Raw genomic sequence first — 6359 nt, forward strand, 5'->3', positions numbered from 1 at the left:
TATGCAGGATGTCAAGGCCTTGGAGAAGGCACAGAGGAGATTTACTGAAATGTTTCCAGAGATGAGACGTTTCAATTGTATGGACAGTCTGCAGAAGCTCGGGTTGTTCACCTTAGAGCAGAAAAGGTTAAGCAGAGATTGAATAGAGGAGTTCATGTTTATGAGCAGTTTGGATCGAGTAAATAATGAGAAACTGTTCCCACTGGCTGATGGGTTGATAACCAAAAGACACAGATTTAAGATAATTGACAAAAAAAAACAGAGGGAATATGAGGAGAATATATTTTTTCCAGCGAGTTTTGTCTGGAATGCACTGCGTTAATATGTGAGAGAAGCGGATTCAATAATCGACCGTACTTGTGATCTTTTACCAGTGTATTTTAGAACTTTAAAACATGTAAATTAATATTTAAAGAATCAGGGTTATCTTTTAAAGATTGAATGAAATGCCACTTTAGTTAATTTTCAAGATGTGATGTATTTTAATTTATGGTGATAGTAGATGTATGTTTTGGGTATTCCCATGCATACTGATGCCCACCTGACCCAGGGGACACTCGCGAATCTCCAGCGAACCTGAGACACATGGGCCTCTGCCCAGGCATACCCAGATAAATGGCTTACACCCCGGATCGCCAGGTACATGGGCCTCTCCCCACACATACCCACAGAATGTCCGTAACCACCGAACTCACAGGTATGTGGGCCTATCCCCACACATACCCAGAGAGTCTCTGCAACCCTCCCGGCCCCCAGGTACAACGGCCTCGCTGCAGGCATACCCAGAGAGTCTCCATAATCACCGGACCCACAGGTACATTGGCCTCTCCGCAGGCATACCCAGATAATTGCCGGACACCCCTGATCACCAGGTATGTGGACCTATCGCCACACATAACCAGAGAATCTCTGCAATCCCCAGAAAGCCAGGTATGTGGGCCTCTCCGCCGGCATACCCAGCGAGTCTCCACACTCCCCGGACCCCCAGCTACATGGGACTATCACCACACATACCCAGACAGTCTAAGAAACCTCAGGATCCCCCCCACCCCCCGCTACTTGGACTTCTCCCCCCACATAGCCAGTGCGCCTCCATAACACCTAGACCCCAGGTAAATAAGCCTCTCCCCACACATAACCAGAGAGTCCCATCAAGCACTCTCAGGGCAGGTACAACACGGGGTAGGTACAGAATAAAGCTCCTTCTACACTGTCCCATCAAACATTCCCGGGGCAGGTACAACACGGGGCTAGATACAGAGTAAAGCTCCCTCTCGACTTTCCCATCAAACACTCCTATGGCAGGTACAACACGGGTTAGATACAAAGTCCTGTTCCCGCTAAACTGTCTAGTGAAAAACTCCCAGTGCAGGTCCAACACGGATTACATACAGAGTAAGGAGCCCTCTCCACTCTCCCATCAAACACTCCCAGGGTGGGTACAGCACTGGTGAGATAGAGAGTAAATCTGCCTCTGCACTGCCCCATCAAACACTCCCAGGGCAGGTACAGCACGGTTAGATATAGAGTAAACTCCCTTTAGTTTTATTTCGGAGCACAGCTCATTATTCGGACAGCAGTTTTCAAGGTTCTGGGGTCACAGGGCCGACATATCTGACATAACCTGAATTAACGTTGGCTTCAGTCGGGAATATTGGACAAGTCTAAAACTAGGATTGAAGTCAGTCCCTTTGTTTTCTTGCTCAGTCGTGAGGTAGGGGAGGGGGTGGAATAGCCCAGAACAAGGGTCGGAACGATAAAATTGGAGCCTGGCCATTCAGGGTGATAAGAAAATAAGAACATAAGAAATAGGAGCAGGAGTAGGCCATAAAGCCCCTCGAGGCTGATCCACCATTCCATAAGATCATGGCTGATCGGAACATGGACTCAGCTCCACTTCCCTGCCCGCTCCCCATAACTCCTTAACTCCTTATCAACTCTCATTCTTCTGAATTCCAATGAGTAGAGTCCCAATTCTACTCAACCTTTCCATATAATTCAACCCCTCATCCTCGGGATCAACCGAGTGAACCCTCTCTGAACTTCCTCCACAGCAAGTGTATCCTTTCATTAATATGGAGACAAAAACTGCATGCATTATTCCAGGTGTGGTCTCATCAATACCCTGTACAGCTGTATAAAATACTTCACTGCTTTTATACTCCATCTGTTGTAGAGATTAGAAACATATATATATAACTAGGCATGAGGCACCTACTGGATATTTAAAACTCACATAAGCTTAAAATGGACACACACATAAAATGGCTGCCCAGGCATGATGGGAAATCAGGTAGTCAAGCTTTGAACTGTTCAACGTTCAATGACCAAGCAATAACCCTGTGAGGCCCACTATAGGAATGCCTGGGATGCGGGAAGATAGAGATAAGAAGGAAACCATTTCCTGTGAACAAGGTCATAAACCAATTAATTCCCCAGGAAGAAAGATAAGAGGGAAACCATCTCCTGTAAACAAGGTTATAAACCAATTATTTATCCCAGATGAAAGAACTAGGGAGAGAACCTATAAAGTCATCGATCAGCCCAAGCTGACAATAACCGAACATATGGTTCCCGGGATACAAGGGGAATTCTATTGGGTTAAAATAACCTATATGTAATCTATAATCGTTGTAATTGGCTTGTGTCCAGCCGTGATGGGCTGTGTAGGTGTAGTAAACTGTTTTGTAACTGTTGTGAAACATATAAAGGTGCATGTAACCCTTTGTTCGGTGGAGAGAAACCTGGATACGGTCCTGAGTTTTTCCTCCCCGCTGAGAGTAATAAAGGCCGCCAGGCGTTGGAACTGACTCTGAGTGTTGAGTGATTCTTCTGAGAAAACACTAACGCTAACAATGGCGTAGTCGGCAGGATTCCCCGAAGTTGCTGAACGCACTTGGAGTAAACCCGGGTGAATATAAACACAGACAATTTTTAAATTATAAAAGTGCGGAAGGTGGATGCTGGTTGATCGACACGAGGGAACGGTCCAATATCTCAAACACCTAGCCTGAGCCTGAATTAAGAGGACAGTAGTCCCACGTAACGGCCAGGAATTAAGTAGGTGCCGGGAACACACTTGGACCGTGGGATCGTGATAGCGAAATACACCTTCCAGACCCAGTAGTGTAATTGGAGATATACCCCGGGGTAGAACCAAGCGGTGTGCAGCGGCTAACGGAATCCAAACCTGTGAACAGGGTCGGACCAACGGGCCGAGCGGTGGTAGGTAGTTGTTAAGGATACGTAGAGCACTGCGGGAATTGCTTAAACGCGTTTTTAAGAATTGTATAAGTGTGTGTAACAGCAGAACTTGTGACCTGACAGTAGCCAAGAGACAGTTTACTACAAGTCGCGCTAGAAAGAAAGCGGATTTCTGAGAGTAGATTCCTAACAGTACTAGTCCTACCCAGAAATGGCCATGGAATCAAATAAACTCGAGTGGGGACCAGAAGGGTCACTTAGCCGCCACCTGGCGGAAAAACAAAAGAAGCTAATCGAAAAAATGATCAAAGCAGGGTGGAATCCTCAGGAACTACCAGCAAAGTAAAGGGAATGGTGGGAGGAGGAAAAGAAAGATAAAGGGGAAAAGGCAGTAATTTTGATATTGCGAGCGCATGTAAAGTTAACAGAAAATAAAAAGGAAGCAAGTAGATGTTGATAACGGACAGACAGTTTTGCTTGTCCTGGCAATAAATAGCCCAAGTGCACCACCTAGTGAGGAAGACTGGGAAAGCCTAGAGAATGAAACGGATAGTTGCAACTCCATTAAAGTGGGCGTCTTACTACCCCCATATAATACGATTAACCCGGCTCAGGTTGCCCCGCTAAAGGTAGAACACATACCCAGGATCCCAGCCGGGACACGACGTCATAACAGTCCCGCCATACCCGCGCAGAGACGAGTAACATACTTATCGCTGTCCCCAGTGGACACGATGCAGTTGTTAGAGAAACTGCCACCCCTAGTTCCCCGCCATAACAAAGCAACCTTCTGGCAGAAGCTCAAAGAGATGATAATTTGCCACCAGCTCCATAACCGAGATATCGCCGGTATAGTTAGGATTAAAATGCCAGAGAGTTAGTGGGACAGACGAGATAATGATCACCAAGACGGTACCTGGTGTGCCGACCTGTCCTCTACAAAAGAGGAGCAGGAGGATTCCATGATAGAATTTAAAGTGAACGTGATATGCGTTTTAGGCCAGGTCCCCGTTAACTGGAACGCTATAGTGGGAGTAGTACAGAAGAAGGATGAACGGGCACCACAATACGGTGCAAGGAAATTTGAGGCGTTCTTAGCACATGGCGGAATACCCGGAGCCGACCGGCAGAACCCGGCTTTCATACAATTGTATGAGGACGGACTAAGCCCTGCACACCAAGCCATCCAAAAAACAGGCTTGGTGATGTACAATAATTTTGATGACCTGGAAAGATGGGCGAACTCGGTAGATAATCAACAAAGGTCCAAAGTAGCCGCAAGTACAGCGGAGGTCTGTGCAGCCAGTGACATAAAGGCGGCTGAGACATGCTATAATTGTAACAAGACGGGGCATCGCTGCGCCGAGTGTAGAACCCCAAAACGCAACGGACGCAAAAAGTGTAGTAATTGTGACCGACTAGGCCATGAGGCAAAGGACTGTTGTGCCAAGGGAGGTGGCAAAGAAGGGAAGGGACCTAGATCGGGAAAAACCATCAATGAAAGAGCCCCGGACGTTGGTACCCTCGGGAACCAGCAGCTGCTGGACATTATACAGCAGCTGACCCAGAAGCAGGCGAGTCCCCAATGAATCGCATCGGCCCCCGGCCAAGAACCCGATCCCCGTATGTGGATCAACGCATCGTTAGGGGGCCGGCGATGCGATATGTTGATAGACACCGGGGCGTCGGTATCAATAACGAACCTCGACCTACCCACTACCCGAAGATCCAGCACGATCCAAGGGGTAGGGGGGGACAGGACCACGGCATATCAAAGTGAAACCCAAGTGCTTGAGGTAGACGGTATAATGATGCCGGTCCAGTTCTGGGTATGTCAAAACTCAGAGGGCACTATACTAGGGATGGACCTACTCCGTGAATTAGGAACAATAGTGGATGCGCAGCGAAGACGGGTAACCTGGAAAAGTAAGAAAGGGTTTAAGGATAAACAGCCCAGGAAATGGGCACTAGTAAAGAACATAGCCACATTAGGTAAAACGGATACTCTGACGAGAGACTGGTCTAAGGACGGGATGTTGGGATTACTGTGTCAGGCTATCCCGGGAGTTTGGGCAAAAAGCAAACAGGACTGCGGACTTGTTGACATGACACCGGCGAAGGTCACGGGACCGGTACACCCCCCCCCCCCCCACAAGCAGTACGCTATCAAACCAGAGGCCATGCGAGCCACTGAGGGGATAATAGATGCCCTGGTAGAACAGGGCATACTACGACAGACCGTGTCAGTCACAAACTCCCCGATGTGGCCAGTTAAAAAGCCGGATGAAAGCTACCGACTAACGATAGAGTACACAGCCCTGAATAAAGATACACCCAGGGAACACCCGATTTTGGCCAGCCCAGCGACTATCTTCAACGGTCTGAATCCGGAACATAGGATTTTCACCGTTTTAGGTATTGCTAACGGATTTTGGTCAATCCTGCTGTACCCTGAGTCTCAGGAGAGATTCGCATTTACATCCAGAGATAGACAATACACATGGAACCGACTCCATCAGGGATTCCATAACAGCCCGAACATTTTCAACCGAGTCATGAGTAACGCCTTGGAACAATGTAACCTAACCCATTATAATAGTACAATCCTTCAGTACGTGGACGACATCCTGATGGCCTCATCAAGTGACCGAGAGCATTTAGGGGCCGTAGCAATGATTCTAAGGACTCTAGATAAGGCAGGGTTTAAAATAAATCCAAAATAGGCGCAGATCGGGCAAGCCACGGTTCGATATCCGGGACACGATATCAGTCAGAGGAAAAAGACTCTTCCGACAGACCGAAAGACAGCCATCGCTGATATGCCCTGACCAACTACGGTCCGGGCAGTGCGGCGGGTAATGGGTTTGTTCAACAATTGCAGGAATTTCATTCCTCAATTTGCAAACATAGCCGAACCCATTCAGCGACTAGTGAAGGGAGGAAAACCAGGAACAGAGCAGGTAGACTGGGGATCGGAGCAAGAGGATGCCTATGGGAAATTAAAAGCCGAATTGGTAGCAGCCCCAGCGCTGAAGCTACCGGATATGACAAAGCCGTTCCATGTATATTATGATCTCGATGGAGGTTTTTATAGCGCCGTCATAACCCAGGAGAAAGGGGGGGGTAATGAGACCAGTAGCGTATTACTCAACACA

The sequence above is a fragment of the Pristiophorus japonicus genome, chromosome 23 (genome assembly GCF_044704955.1).
Source record: "Pristiophorus japonicus isolate sPriJap1 chromosome 23, sPriJap1.hap1, whole genome shotgun sequence".
In the NCBI taxonomy this organism is placed as follows: Eukaryota; Metazoa; Chordata; class Chondrichthyes; family Pristiophoridae; genus Pristiophorus; species Pristiophorus japonicus.